Genomic DNA, 17,035 nt, shown 5'->3' with positions numbered 1-17,035 from the left:
TCAACCACCAACTGTCCTGATTTGTCCTGCAGGGGCCCTATGTTGCTCTGAGCTTTCCTTTTGCCCACTATATACCTGAAGAAGGACTTTTTATTGTCCTTGATTGCTGAAGCCAGCCTGAGTTCAAGCCCCACCTTGGCCTGTCTAACAAATTCCCTGCAATAGCACGCCAGGGAGATATATTCCTCCTTGGTGGCTGCCCTCTGCTTCCATTGCCTATACATCTCTTTCTTTGCCCCCAGACTCTCCTGGAGTTCCCTGTTCAGCCAAGGGGGCTTTTTGCCCCTTTATTCCCCTTCCTACGTAATGGGATAGACTCCTTTTGAGCCCCAAGAATCACTCCCTTACCCTTGATCTTAAGTGTTGAGGATATACTGCTTGAGGAATAGGTGTCCAAGATCAGTGTAATGCATATAAATATAACCAAACAGATTTCACATGTAGACAAGCTGTCAGTCTTAACTCCTTTCTTTGAGACTATAAGAGTGAGTCCACACATGCAGGCACATGTGCTTGCAGCAGCTCAAATAGAAGTGGTGCAAATTTGAGCTGGGGCTTTTTGCCTCAGCGCATGTGCCTGGACATGCACTTCAGTGTGGGGCAAATTGTGCCACTTGGGGACAATATAACCCTGCTTGGCCTGTCCTGGATCTGCAACCAAGGGGAGGTAGAGCCTAGGGCCAGCACCTGTGCTGTCCCCAGCAGTATAAAAACCTGCCCTGTTTTGCCTCCAGCAGTATTAAAACCTATCCTAGCAAGCAGCACAGGGGTTCTTGCTCTGAGGAGCTTCTGGGGGGCCCTAGAGTCCTTCCTCATCCTGCTGCAAAAGCGGGTGGCAGGGTCGATGCTCCAGGATCCTGAGGTGTGGCTGGTCCTGTTGGCATATGCTGACAACATACTTCTCATGGTCCAGGACTCAGGTGACCTCGCACAGGTGGAGGTCTGCCAGACTTTGCATTCGGTGCCCTCCTCTGCCCAGATGAACTGGGTCAAGAGCTCTGGCCTGGTGGTGGGTAACAGTTGGCAGGTGGGCTCACTTCCACCATGCTCTGAGGGATCCACTGGAGTGCAGGTTTGCTGATCTACTTGGGGGTCTACCTGTCCCCCACAGACCCCTTCCTGCCAGAGAACTGGCACCAGCTAGAGGCAAGTGTAGTGAAGTGGCTCTGGGCATGGGCAGGGCTCCTGAGGTGTCTCTCCCTGCATGGTAGAGTGCTGGTGCTAAACCAGCTGGTCCTGTACATGCTCTGGCATCACTTACACACCCTGTATGTGCCCCCTGAGGTCCTGGCAGGGCTCCAGAGATGGGTGCTGGAGTTTGTCTGGCCAGGACAGCACTGGGTCACTTCAGAGGTCCTGAGTCTCTTCTTGCAGGAGGGAGGCCAGGGCCTGGTTTGCCTGTGCAGCCAGGTCCTCACATTCCTACTTCAGGCCCTGCAGTGACAGCTATATGGTGTCAGTAGCCACGTGACATGGGGCTACCTGGGGCATGCCTTTCTCTGCCATTTTCCAAGCCTCCAATATGACCGGCAGCTCCTCAGCCTGCAGGGCTTCTCCCTGCAGGACCTGTGATGAGTGCCAGAATTCAACAAGGACTGCCTCAGGGCCTGGAAGCTTTTCTACATGTCCAGGTCCCCTGTGACACTTGCCCAGGGTGCCAACCTGCTCATCGAGCCCCTCCTCTGGAATCCCCAGCTGGAGGTGCTGACAGCAGAGGTGCCCCGGTTGTGAAAGAGGTTGATCCTGGCTGGTGTCACCCATATCATAGACCTGCTGGACTACAATAGGCAGCAATGGGTGGACCTCGATGCACTAGCCCAGTGCATGGTCTACCCATGACATGTGTGATCTGCTTTCTGGTCCAGGAAGTGAAATCTTCCCTACCTCCCAATGCCCTTGCCCTTATTGACCAGGTCCTGTGTGGTGGCATCCTGTACATGCACATTCTGGGCAGAGCACCAGTGGGCAGCATCCACTGGCTCCCTGGATGCCTTTGAGGACCAGTGGGTGTGGCCCGGAGGGCTCTGCTTGGTGTCCCCCTCAGGGGCACTTATTTCCATGTTTTGATCCTTTGACCCCCATTTCACTCCTATCCTATTTTTGCTTTTGTTGTCCTAAGAAATTAGATGCGTCTTTCACCCTTTGGCCCCACAAAGGTGTTATTATTTAGCTGAGTGGGCCTTAATATGGAAGATACAAATAGACAAATAGACTCTGGGGAGAAGATGGCTGTGCTTCTTCCTGCCACAAGCTACTGCCTTCACTTCTACTTTCACCTGTACTTAAAATACACCTTGAGTGTGTAGTAAAACCCCCAGTTTCTTTCCTTTTCTTGTTTTTAATGCATTCCCTCCCTTTCCCCAAATATTTCTGACTTTCTCTCTATCCCTTATAAGTGATTTCAAGTAGTACTATGTAAGCTAAGCTAAGTTCTTGTGCACTATTATTGTAATAAGCCCCTTTTTTATATATAGTAAATAGTGTTTTGTTATGTTTGTATTGATTTTTACTGTTTTATATGAATATTGTATGGTTTAGGCCTGTGTCTGTAAAGTGATGTCAAGTATTCATCCCCATCGTGTTCCCATACCCTGTTGTGTAAGTATGTTGCCATTCTGTAACCTCTCCCATGTAAATTGGTTTTCCTTGAATGCCTGAAACAAAAGCATGACTGGATGAGTGAAACACAATGATAGTAGGAGCCCCTGCTCAATCACACCACCATCAAAACCAATACCTGGACCAAAGACCCAGCCATTGGAACCACCCTCAGCATTCAAGAAACAAAAGATGAGGTACCCACCATTGTGCCAAGGGTGCAAATGCTCAGTATGAACATCTGGAACCCTCTGGAATAGGGCTGACATTGCCTGGACATGCCCTCCCCATAGGAGGTCATAGGTAGTCTGCCCCATAAAAAGGGATAGTGAAAACTGACTCTTTGGGATGCCATCTTCACCTGGACCAGACCTGCTTCATGTCACACTGACTATCAACCCAGAGGCCCTGCTGGCAACCCCCTCTGGACAACACCTGCTGGAGAAAGACCCTGACTGGCCATCAAGGACTCCCTCCCAGCCTGGATAAGTAGCTATCACCCCAATCCTCTCTTCAACCAAGGACTTTGGACTCTGTTTCTCTTCCCTACCCGGACTCCAACCCTTCCACTGAGTCTCTTTCTCCTGCTACCAGTGTGTGTGTGTGGACTGCTGGCAACCCCCTCTGGACAACACCTGCTGGAGAAAGACCCTGACTGGCCATCAAGGACTCCCTCCCAGCCTGGATAAGTAGCTATCACCCCAATCCTCTCTTCAACCAAGGACTTTGGACTCTGTTTCTCTTCCCTACCCGGACTCCAACCCTTCCACTGAGTCTCTTTCTCCTGCTACCAGTGTGTGTGTGTGGAAACCAAGCTGTACAGTATAGTGTTCATTTAATAAAACTGTTATTTGGACCCCTGAGTTGGGTTTTGCTTTACTACGGTTCTGGCCCTGCTCCAATCTCTGGTCCTCACCCCTCTAACTTCTGTCTCATTTCTCCCTCTCCTGCTTCTGGCTCTCTGCCACCTCCAACACCTATCCCATGCTCCTGTGGCTCCAGCCATCCTGAGCTCCTCTCTGCCTGCAAACCACTCTTTCTTTGCTATTGTGCTATCTCCACTGCCTTTTCCCTGACCTCTGCCAGTGCTATTGCTTCATCTCCACTGTCTAGTCCCCTGACCTCTGCCACTGCTATTGCCTTGTCCCCACTGCCTTTTCCCCTGATCTCTGCTACTTGCTCTTTAGTTACCAAGCACCCCAAGCATAGGTACCATAGGCACCAACACACATACACTGTCACCTGAGTCAGTGTTTAACCTGTGTGTATATGTGTATGTACGTGTGTATTGTGTATGATTTAATGTCATTATCATTAGAGCATGTATGTGCTTGAATTGATGATAGGTATGCACATGTCTAGGCTGCTAATCTTGGATGTGTATGTGCCTGAGTTGGTAGAGTGTGTGTATGCACCTAATTGATTTGCGTGTTTGTGTATGTGCAATTGTACACCACACTCTTCTGTCTAACAGCATGATATTGAGATCTTGAGCATTGGCCTGGCCCCACAGGACAACATGTGGCTGACCTGGATGACTAAACACTACTGTTGCTGCTGCCCACTCTCAGGAGAGAGTGTTTTCCTTGTTGCACCATCTTGCAACACCCTACACCACACCTGCACTGGATTGCATTGCTAATTGACTGTTTGCTCCTATACCCCCCCACAGCTGCCTCACAGCATTTTGCTCCACTGTATTTTTAAATTTTTAATTTTTTTTGTTTTTCCTTATTGGTTCCCTCTCCCTTATGTACAATTGTGGTGGGTCAGAAAACTTCTGCAGGGACAAATGGCCCCCATAGAACTTTTTGCAGCCCCCACTATGAGGGCAAATCCCAGCCAAGCCCCCAAGGGGGTGCATGCCCCTACAGCCCCCAATCCGGAGGCAGACTTCAATCAACCTCCTCCAGAGGTGAAGAAGCCTGAACTCTCTGCTGTGAAGGCAGGTGGGACTCCAACAGGGCGCCAGCAGGACCAGGGGATCTTCCCTGGCTAGACCTCTCCTGGAGGTGTTCATAAGCTCCTTCCCCCATGATCAGGGACCCAGGCCAAGGGCAGTGGGAAGGGCTCCTTTTTAGCCTTCTCCATGGCTGGAGGCAGGAAGGGAAAGGGCCCTGCCCCCAAGCTTAGGCCACTAGTACCTAAAGGGACCAGGTGCACTACATCAGTCAGTACACCCACTCAGCCTGTCACTAGCCCTAGCTCTGGCCCCATCAAGGCAACCCCCCCAGTTGGGGAATCACAGCTATGTGCAGGAAGCTGTGGGGTGACCTGAAGCCACAGAGCCTGGACCCTCCACTGCTGGCTCTGCCAGCTTAGCCAGTGGGGCCCCCTTTTTGGCACTCACCCATGGGCACAGGGTGAAGTGCCAATTGTCCAAGCAGGATAATTTGCACTTTGAGACTTGGGTGCAGGCCCTGGCTTGGGTAGTGAGGATCCCCAAGATCATGGCAGCCTCCCACTTTTGTGGAAAGGGGGTCTTTTTCTTTGCCTTGGAAGCCACCACACAAAAGGCAGTGGAGAGGGGGATCATAATGGAGGGCGAGTTTGTCTCCCTTGTGCCCCTAGAAGACCTGGGGACCAGAGTGGTCCTCAGCTCTGTCCCACCCTATATTCCCAATTGGGCCCTGATCCCCCAACTCCAAACCCTGAGGAGGGTTATCTACCCAGTGGTGGTCCTCTCGCTGGGGTGTTGAGACCCCAGCCTCTGCCATGTGCATTCATTCTGCTGCCAGGTCATGATCCAGCTGGTGGTGGAATCATGGCTGGAGTCTCAGGGGTCCCTTATGAGTCCATTTCTGGGGGGCCCTGGTGTAGGTGTTCTATATGCTGGGGGACTTGCATTGCTTTCAGTGCTGCACCCTGGGGCACATGTATAATGAGTGCCCCATGGGACAGGTAGGGAGGGCATCCATGGGTCCCACTACCAAAAGGGGTGCCCCTGCCACTGGTGCCTCTCTCCCCACTTAAGCCCTCTGGCACTCCAGCCGCAGCACCTAGTCCCCTTGTGAGCTCAGCAGACCCCACCCCTCAAACAAGTTCTGGGAAGGGGAGCACCAGACAAGGGGGGAGAGGGAGCAGGCTCTCACACCCCTAACCATGCCCCCACTTTAACTGCACCCCCACAACTGTCACCATCACTGGAGCCTGTCCCTCTGAGGACAACCCCATGGCTGAGTGGGTGCAGATCCCCTCTGGGTACAAAGCCAAGGGGAAGGCCCATGAACAGCTGGAGCCCTTTGATATGGAGGACTGCACCCTTCCAAGACCACCACATGGGTGGAGGGTGCAGCCCAGCTTCTGGGGCCCTCCCCAGCTGTGCCCAACACCCCACCCCTGGGAAAGATCAAATGGGTGATCCTAGTGGAAGAGGCTTCGGGGCTGCCAGACAGTTCCAAATAGGAGCCCATGGGAGAATTCCTTCAATCTGCCAGCCAGGACCTAGCCCCCAAGACCATGGGGGCTGAGCCTGAGGCCTTGGCTGATCCAATGGAAGGTTTGGCAGTGGCACCCTCTCCCTTTGATGATCTGGGGGAGACAGGGGCCCTGGGGCTCACCCCAGTGAGCCCTGAGGAGGAATTTTCTGAGGAAAATTCCAATGCCACTCCAGTGCCTGACAGGTTCCTCCCTGCCTCCCAGAAAAACCTCACTACCAGCCTGCCCTGTGGTTCCACACCAGAGGGGGTCAAGGTGGGGTCCCCTGATCACTGAGCACCAGTACCCAAGAAGTGAGCCAAACCCCAGGACCAGGAGGTGATGCCTGAGAACAAGCAGGCTCTGTGGATCCTGCAGACTTCTTGGTCCCAGCAGTCCCCAGTGGCAAGTTACTGGCTTTTCTTGACCACAAGTACACCTGGCAGTCTGCCAGCAAGATGCAGCTCACCTTGGACTTCTAGGGAGATTTTAACAGCATCCTCACCACTGCATGGGCACTGGCTGGGGAAGGCAAGGAGCCCAAGATCTGTAACACCCATTTTTATAGGTGGCCCGCAGCTTTGTACACTTATGGGAGGGTACTGCTGATCCAGCAGGCCCCACACCAGGTGCTGAGGTGCATGATGCCCCTGCTGCATCATCTACCTGAACTTCACCCCCCCCCACACACCTTTTAATTTTGGGCACCCCATCCATGGCCCCATCAAGTCCTGGGACCTCCTGATCAACCTCCTCCTGCCCTTGGCCCTGTACATTACCAGGAAGAAGACTCTGGCCAGGAAGGTGCTCAGAGACTGTGGGGCTGCTTTCCCCTAGCTCATCCATGCACATTCTCTGGGCAGAGCACCAAGCTCTGCTGAGTGTCTCCCTCTGGCACACTTATTTTCACATTTTGAGCCAGTGACCCACATGACACTCCTATCCTATATTTATCTTAATTGTCCCAAGAATCTAGTTGTCCTATCGTTCCATTATCCCCTGTGTAAAGGGGCTACTAATTTGCCAGGTGGGCCTTAGAGCCCACATTAAGTGAATAGAGAAATAAACATGAGCTTCTGGGGCCCAGCCAACTGATATCTGGGCACACTAGCCCCTTGTGCCAGATGGGCTGCTGTAGCAACATCCCAAATCCATTTTTTAAAATACTTACAAACGTACACACATGTGTGCATGCGTGCATGGGTGTGTGGGTGTGTGATGGGGGGATGTGGGTTTTCCAGGAGGGGGGTGGGAAGGGGTGTGGGGGAAGGCAGGTGGCTGTGTGGGTGGGTGTGGAGGGATACAGGTTAGTGTGTGGGTAGGTGTGGGGTGATTGTGGGGGGACTGTGGGTGGACCTTGTGGGGGGACTGCTCAGAAAGGGTGGGTCCCCTGGTCCCTACAGGGTGCAGCCCCCCCCAAAAGCACATGGACTGCCCCTCCACATACTCACCCACATATGGGACATCTCCCCCTGCCATTCCCCTCATCCCCCAAGACCTCCCCAACATCCATCACTCCTTATAGCACCCGACAGCTCACTTGACCCCAGATACCCCCCAACATCTCTCGCCACTCCCCATAGCCCGACAACCCCCTCCACTCTTGACACCCCTTTACATCCCCCTGCCACTCCGCACACCCACCCATGCCCATAGATCCCCCCACCCCATGTCCCTAACTTACCCTTGAAAGCACCAGGAGCACCACAGAGATGATCTAGCCAGAAGCCAGACTGTCTCTCCTGGAGGACCAAATCCCAGGTTGCCTCCAGGCATGGCCTTGACTCGTGCCTTGCTCTGCTGTTCTGCAGCACATTTGTTTTTACCCCTGGATATCCAGGGGTCTAATTTTGCCCCCACACATGCATTTTGCGGCATCTCAAAAGGGTTTGAGATGCTGCAAGATGCACCTGCATGCTCATCTGGACACGCCCTAAAAGGTGATCCTCACCCTCTACCTGACACTGGTCAGGCCACAGCTGGAGTACTGTGTCCAGTTCTGGGCACCCCACTTCAAGAGGGATGTGGACAACATTGAGAGGGTCCAGAGGAGGGCCACCTGCATGATCCGGGGACAGCAGGGCAGACCCTACAATGAGAGGCTATAGGACCTGAACCTGTTCAGCCTTCACAAAAGAAGGCTGGGGGGGGACCTTGTGACTGTCTATAAACTCACTAGGTGGGACCAGAAGGGTTTGGGGGAGACCTTGTTTCCCCTAGCGCCCCCCCGGGATAACAAGGAATAATGGCCACAAGTTGTTGGAGAGTAGGTTTGGATTAGACATCTGTAAGAACTACTTCACAGTTAGGGTGGCTAGAATCTGGAACCAACTTCCAAGGGAAGTGGTGCTGACTCCTACCCTGGGGGTCTTTAAGAAGCGGCTTGATGCCTACCTGGCTGGCGTCACTTGAGCCCAGTTTTCCTCCTGCCCAGGCAGGGGGTCAGACTTGAAGATCTACAAGGTCCCTTCCGACCCTACTTCTATGATAAAAGTTCATGTATGAGTGCTAATACGTTTCTCCATATATGATGAATAAGTCACACTTCATATGTAAAATACTGTTATTTCAGCATCTGGGTGGGTAAGTAGTACCTCAAAGTTTCTGAGCCAGTCCAAGCATAGCTCCTTTAAATTATTTTATTACATTTACTGATTAATTTTAAAAAAAGGTCTAATTTTTGTTTCATTACAAAGAGAACATGAACACAGTAAAAATGTAAAAACAATTTTAAAGTTAAGCAACAATCTCTGACAGTGCCATACGTTGTGCTGATCTTGGGGTTTACAGTCAGAGCCGCCAGGCTCTGGAATGGGGTCCTGTCATGGGATGGGGTCCTTATGCATGGCCATGATCTCCCAAGACCCTTTGACTGTGCCAATTCAGCCCAATGGGTACGGGCCCGATGGGCACTCTCAGTTCTTGCCCGCCACTTCTTTGATGGAAGTATAAAAGAAGGAAGGCTGCCTTTAACTCCTCTTGGACATGGTTTGCTGGACTCTCTGAACCCTGTGGGTTCCCAGACCCTTTGTGGGTCCCATTTCACTATGGGTGTTTCAGGGGGCATCCTAGCCTTATGGGCTATATGTGTGGCTCCAACCGCCACTTTACCATGCCCCAAGCTTTGCAGATGAGGCCTAGGCAATACCATGCCAATACTATTACAATTTGGCGCCTTGTCCTCGCTGGGGTCTCCACAGCCTTGTCTCTGTGCCCTCTCTGGGAGCCAGGGTCTGTGCCCTGCAAATACAGGGTCTGGTGCCGGAGTCTGTGCCTCACAAATGCTGCACCCTCTCTGGCACCAGGGTACCCACGCTGCAGTGGGCCCCCAATGAGGCCTCCTCCTTCCCCAAATAGCCTCACCCAAACCACCCGTCTTATAAAACAGCAAACAAAACATAAGCCCCTGGCCTATAACATAACAAAGTGCAAGGCATGCTCTGCCCCTTTAAAGGAGTAAAACTCCCTCTCTAATACTGGATGCCAGGAGGCAAGGGTACCTTATGGGCTCCTTGTGCCCCATTAGCCCTAAGGGTAGTGTATCCAATGGCTGTAGCATCTCTGAACCCTTCCTTCCTGAAGGCTCCTTTCCCTTGGCTGCTAGCTGGAAACTGAACTGTTGGGTCCCGGCCCTAGGGTTTATATGCCTCTTCTGGCCAGCTAACCAGGTGCAGGTGCAGCCAATTCCCTCATTAGCTAGTTGTCATGGCAACCTGCACCTGGGCTCTTATCTGGCCCTTTGTGTTCCCTCCCCAGGAAATCTCTGCTCTAATAGGAGCGGGCACCTTAGTGCCCTCTGACAGCTCCCACTTAGGTGGTGCTCTTTCCTACCTTGGGAGTCTTCAAGAGGAGGCTGGGCAGATATTTGGCTGGGGTGATATGACCATGGCACTTGTTCCTGCCCGGGCCAGGGGGTCAGACCTGATGATCTGTTTAGGTCCCTTTCGACCCTAAGGTTTTGACTATGAAACTATGACACAGCTTGTGTTCATATTCTCTGTGCCAGGCCTATCTGTGTGTGCCTATGAAACTAGGGGCTATCATGTTCAATAACAATTGAATTGTGCCATTGTCATCAGCTATTGTCAGCAATGGGTATATTTGTGAGACTTTTATAACATTATAGACAACTGAGTGGGCTACAAAGGATTGATACTGTCCTTTTCTGTCCAAAATGGAGTTCCCAGTTATGTGGACTATTGAATGGCAAAAGAATCTACCATAAAACAAGTACAGTTTTACATTTGTAGACACTTTTTTCATGTCCTTGACTTCCACTTATACAAGAAAAGCTGGATGAATAATTAATAGTTTGGTTTTTGACCAAAAAAACAAAAACAAAAAACAAACCCCCCTAAAAAACAAAATAGATAACTTTGTATTACTTGAAACAGATTTTCTTGCTTCCTTTCCTTAAAAATCCTTTCCAGTATTTGAAAAAAATTAACAATTACATTTGGGCAAATTTGGCTGTTGTATTTAAAAGATGAAAAAAAAAATCTAATTGACAAGTTTTTCTGAATTTTTTTTTTGCTAAAAGCAATTTAACAAATACCAAACAAATATACAAGTTGCTTTAGTTTATCTGAATATGTCTTTTTTGAAAAAAAATATTTTACCAGGTTCATGGCTCTTTTCATTACTTTAAATAGGATAATTCATCCGTGAAAAGAATAGCATGTGCATATTTCTCGTGGTGAATCAGGAAATTTAAGATGGCATACAGTTCAGAATTATAACTCAAATAATAGAAATGTGTGTGTAATCAAAAAAATTTAAAGGCATATTAATTAATGGTATGATCACAGACTTCTATAGTACTATGAAACCATTTGGAAGCCTAGCACATATTATATGGAGATGATTCTCAGTCACTAAACAAATCCTTCAGTTTTTTTCACTGGCCTATAAAAACAGAATGAATGGTTTAAAATCAAACATACAGTTTGACTTCCTGGATTAACAATAAATCAGGTATAATTAATTGTATGGTAAATATAGTTTCAGTAAATACGTACCCCCCCCCCCACGCACACACATAGTAAGAAGAAGGAAAGATACATTGTGGGAGGAAATCTTCTTCAAAGGAGAAAGGGATTTTTCAGGTGTGGATTTTTCTTTGCTGTAATTTTATAGCCTGATTCTCTGTGTAAGAAACAGACTTCTGTCTTATCTGTGAAAAAGAGATAAGGCCCAGAACAGAATTTTGAACCAACTCCTAGCCTTAAACTCTGCTCTTGGGCCTCATTATTCCCAGAGGATATAGATAGAAATGTCTGTCTGAGGGGAACACATTTTTTTTCAAATTATAAAGCAAGTCTTTAAGACAGGATATTTGTCCATTATGCTACAATATGTCTAGAAGAGGTGTCCATCATGAGTGAAGAAAAATCATTAATTTTCAGACCTGTCAGTCTGAGCAGACAAAATAGGAACCCATCTCAGACAAAAAAATACAGACTGCTCAACTTCCATTAAAGTTTATCACCATCAAAGGACCTCTGACATCCAGTAACTTAGTTCTTCTTTCTTCACAGTCATTTTTACTTTGTAACTGGAAGTTCAAATGTGAAGCTGGAGTAGAAGTATTTTAACTCTGATAGCAAAAAAAAGTGACTAAAAGCGTTAGTTAAAAAAAAGAAATTGAGAAAGGTTCAGGGCAAATTTGATTTTGCACCTAAAAGCAAAAGTTGATGGAATTGCATAGTGCACAGACTTGTCTGTCATACTTTTCTAACAATTTTATGCCAAAGCCCCCAGATATGTAAATACAGACTAGTAGCAACTGAACATATAGCAAATCTGCTTCCTTGAATAAGTATAGGCCTGTTAACTTGTTGCAGTGACAGCATTGCCTTAGTCTCTGGCATGGGTTGATAGATGATTTTTCATACAGTGTCCTGACAGCTCGTACAAAACATAACCACTCCAATGATAGAAAGCGGAAACATACTAATGGCTAAATAGAGACAGGCAAAATGCCTGAGGCTGAATTAATTCAATCTTCACATTTTAGTCTAAACTGGGTAAATTGAACCAATAAGCAAGTAACAGATATTCACTTTTGATTCTGGAAATGTAGCCACATGCCTGCAGTGATGCAGACTAGAAGCTGGGGGGCACTACAGCATACCTCCCTGCTCAGCTGAAGCAGACAGCTTGGGTCAAGGCTAAGCTACCCATCTAAGGGGGCTGCTTTGCAGGGGAAGTATAAAGCATCCTGGGATACCGGGGGACTGTGATTTAACTTGAATCTAGAGGCAGCCTGGACAGCAGTTCAATAAACTGATTTCACCTAAATCAGCTAAATCTGATACTACATCCATCCAAGTTTATCTTAAACCAGTTTCAGACATTTTGAAAGTGGTTTATGTGCACTGATCTTCTGTTGTATTACAGATTTGTACTGGTTTCTGATCACGTATACCGGTTTATGTGTTCTTTCTTAGCTATTAAGTACTGCTTCTGTGGCTAGCTTGGGAGCGTGGACAAGAATGATGCCTCATCTAGTCAATGTGTTCCAGAGCTTGAAAATTAGGCAGTGCAACTGATATAAACAAGTGTGCCAGGCATACTTTTCCTTGGCACTTCCCAGCATGCCATACAAGGCAATCTACGCATCACATTCTGTAATGTAGACTGTTATCTGCACCCCAAGATCATTCTTCCTGCTGTCATCCTGTTTTACTATGTTTACGATAAAAAGGAATCACCAACAATTCAATACTTTTTAATGAGGTACACTGATACTGAAGAAAGTAATTTAGAATAGTTAAAACTAGATTATAATAGCTAATAATTAAATGTAGGTGACAGGTTTCTCTCCACGCCCTTGTGTGTGACACTCCCTGACTGTGAATGAAGCCAGGTGTGCCTCTGAGATGCACTCACAACTTCAGGAGTACCTTCTGCCCAAAACCTCTCTCCACTTGATCACTAAGTACAAAATGAAATGTGCTGAGGGTTCATACGTTAGTCTGTTGTGCTTCAGCCTTACCTGTCTCATTCAGGTCTTGCCAGCCCTTAGTAGAGGGTTTTTTATTTTTTTTGCCAGCTAGAAGAATCACACCCACAATCATGACTTTGCTGACATATTCTCAGTAAAGAAAGAACCCCACTTCCAGAAAAAAAGGCTTGTCTTTATGGTCAAATACTGTGAAATCATACTCATCCTGCCAATAAGTAAGGAAGAAAAGATAGCAACAAGATTTATTATAACTAGAGCAAACATAAATCAGCAAACATATGTTGAGATGCAGACAGAGATCTATGAACTGTAGCAGACTTGCCTTTTGGATATTGGGTTGAGTCCCAGGCTTGAAATCTTGCTGTTTTGATTGGTGGAGCCCATCCACCAACCAGGAGGCAGAAAGAGCCTTTCTAAGTCATGGCCCTTTTCTGAGGGGAGGGGGAGAGGAATCCCCGCCCCCCCGGACCTGATTGAAGGCTGCAACACTCTGGGCCAGAAGACTTCAGGGGTGGAGCCTTGAAGAGTATAAAAGGAGCTGTGTGCTCAGCATGAGGGAACACATCCAAGACAGAGAAGAGAGATGAGTGGGGCTTAGAAGAGCAGAGGAGAGCTGCTCATCAGGGTGAAGCAGTAGCCCAGAAGCACCCCTGAAGACTTCCATCAGTGGGGAATGGCAGATGGCTCTAGCAGTTAGGCTCTCAGTGTGCAGCACTGTGTATGGTATCCAGACCCTGGGAGCAGCATGAGATGGCTCAGGTCTGTAACCTCTGGTATGAAGCCAGAGACATGGTGCACAGGCTGGTGCATGGAGTAGGACCTTTGAAGCACTTGGGTGGCTCAGGTCCTCAACCCTTGGAACAAGGCTGGGAGCTCAGTGCAGGAGGAGCTGCACGGAGGGTCTGGGAGCAGACCAAGTCTGGTGCTGCACAAGACAGCCCAGGCCTCTGACCCATAGCAAAAGGTTGAGTCCAGGGAGCCAGACAGTGCTTGGGCTACTGAGCCAGCAGACAGGGCCAAGCCAGAGGCCCCAGAAGCCCTGCATAGAGGAGCCCTGTTCCAGGGGACAGCAACTCCCCCAAAGCCCACTGCAGGAGAGAGAGCAGCTTGGCACAGAGGACGACGGCCACCCTCCAGGCCTGGGAGCTGTGAGTTGCAGTGAAAAGAGGATTCCCACAGGGAAGGGGGGTCCCCCCTGGTTAAATAAGGGCTCCTGAAAGTGGAGGTGCCACTGGGAGGGCCCCTGTAAAGTTACCAGCTTCCTTGTAGGGCATGGGAAAAGCCCAAGAGCATTGGGGTTTCCCCTTGGGATTAAGTTTCTTTGGGGTTTATCTGTTTCAGATCAGATACTTACCTGTGACTTACCTGTATCTGGAGCACTGGTATATGGCTTTATGTCATTTACCCAGTCCATGTTCCTTTCCCTTGTGATAAATTAATGTAAATAAATGTGTATATAGTTAAGTCTCCTGACTGTCCTGGCCTGGTTTATAGGCATGGAGGAAAACTGAGCAGTCTGCAGTTCCCGCCCCCCTGCTCCACAGCACACCTGCCAGCTAACAATCCCCTTCAATTGGAGAAGGGGAGTTAATACCTGAGTTACCTGGGCTACAGAACAAACAAACAAAAAGAAATATCAGAACAATAACCTGTTCTTATCCTGTGTCTTGAATCCAACCACACAGGTTTTACTCAGTTTTACAAAGTTATTACATATATTTTGTGGCTTAATTTTGTAGCTTATTCCTATCACACCATTAATTGGAAGTGTGGCCACAGGCCCTGTGGCTGGGATCCCTGTCAGGTGATCATAGCTCCCAGCTGGGGAGGCCTATGTGTACCCCTGAGCCTGAGAGCTCCTAGCTGACAGGACTCCCAGTGTGGCTCATCCCCAGTGTCTAGGAGACCTCAGTTCATGTGATCTTCCAGCCACCAGGATGTCCCAGGCACCCCTGTGGCTAGATCACAGAAGCTGCAGTCTCCCAGCTGTGAGGGTGCATGGGGCATGCATGTGTAGCAGGTGGTAAGAGTGTATGGATTGAACATTACCATCATGCCTTTACCTGAACATGTAAAGGGAGCCTTAATGATCTAACCAAGCAAGCCTTGCTCCATAATGCACAGCAATACAATGCCTTTGCCTCTTGCCCACACATACACACACACACACCTACCCATGCACAATCCTGTCCAACCTGAACTTAAATCTGGTGATCCTGAGCATGAGTGAAAAATATACCAGCAAAGCATGGGCAAGAATTCACAATGCTACTATCACACTTTAAAAACAAGGCAAAAATCTTCTTCTAAAAGATAAATAATTTCCTATCTCCAAATTTCAGTTTTCTTACATCTGTCAGCAAGATTGAAAAGCTTCACACTTTCAAGCATCTTTTCCAAATGTAATATCTATTTACAGTAATCAAGTCTCCCTTTCAATAAAATAAATAAATTACCCTTAATCTGTACATCAGAAGACAAACTATAACATTTTTATAGTCTCCCCTGACAGCATATTTCCATATGCTGGAAGTATGGACACAAGAAATAACTACAATATTCTTGTCAATAATGTGTACAAAGGCAAGATCATTTTCCTACTTTTGTTTTTCACACCCATATTTAGGCATTCAAGGATAACACTAGCCTTTTTGCCACAACATTGCAAATGACGCAGTTATTTGGTATAACCTATAAATCCTCATCAATGAGCCATGGTAGAGATCACCCTCAAATCAAGAGATTGCTACTGACAACAATTAATCCTTCTCCAAATCACTGTTTTCCAAAACAGTCTCTGTTTCTATAAGCAAGTGTTCTCTTCATTCCCAGCTAATTAGCTCACATTTGGATATATTAAAATACCTCTTTTTGAACTGTGACCATTCATCAAATGATCCAGATCATTCTGTGTAAGTAGTCAAAGTCTTTTTCCCCATCTTGCAAATCTTTGTTTCACCCGCGTATTTTACTGAAGATTCTATATCATTTTGTATGTAACTTATATAAAAAACATTAAATATTCAGTGCACTGTTAAATATCCAGAGCCCCCAGTAGAAACAGCCCTGTTTACAGATACTTTCTCATTGGCAACTATACTTTGTGATCTATCAATCAGCCATTTGGTAATCCAATGAATAAGTTTGCCATTAATGCCAAATAATGAAAGATTTTTAATCAAAATTCCATGCAATCTAAATCTAAAGTCTTGACAATATGTACAATATATGAACACAAACCTGCAATCCTCTCAAACACCCACCTCTCCTACCTGATCTCAACACCTTTCCTGATTTCTTGACAAGACCTACCTGCCTTTGCTATTTTTTTCTTCATTGACTTCCAAATTAATTGTTCCATTAATTCATATGAGTAGTATATGGCTCTCTGCCCTTCAATGCAAATGTGACAGGTGGGCGGGACAGGAAGTCCCACCCCCTTTGCCCTGCCCCCATTCCCCTTTTATGGTGTGTGACATCACCAACCACACCCCCTGACCCTGGTCATGTGGTGCATGCCATCAGCAACACCGCCCCTAACCCCGGTCACGTGGTGCATGACATCAGCAACTCCACCCCTGACCCCAGTCATGTGGTGCATGACATCAGCAACTCCGCCCCGACCCCGCTCACATGGTGTGTGACATCAGCAACTCCGCCCCTGACCCCAATCATGTGGTGTGTGACACCAACACCACATGGTTTATGACATCAGAAGGACAACCCAGGCAGACCCTCAAAGCCCAACCCTTCATGCTGCAAGATCCGCCCTAGATCACATGGTGCTGTTGTGGCCTATGAGGTCCCTGACCACTCTAACCCCCTCTATGCCAGAGCACAGGCATGGCCTATGGGGTGGTAGGGTGGTGATGTGACCCCTCTAACAACCCGCCCCAATACCCCCAACCAATTGGCAGGGGTTTCAGAGGCCCCAGACCTCCCAAGAACAATCCTGAACCAATTGGAATGAGTACAGTGGGGAGGTGGGGTTTAGGCGGCAAACCCACTAGGTCTATCTGGTTTCCCAAATGACCCCTCTGTTTATCTGAGACC

Source organism: Alligator sinensis, unplaced genomic scaffold, assembly GCF_000455745.1.
Source record: "Alligator sinensis unplaced genomic scaffold, ASM45574v1 scaffold1075_1, whole genome shotgun sequence".
In the NCBI taxonomy this organism is placed as follows: Eukaryota; Metazoa; Chordata; order Crocodylia; family Alligatoridae; genus Alligator; species Alligator sinensis.
This window is presented reverse-complemented; position numbering follows the sequence as displayed.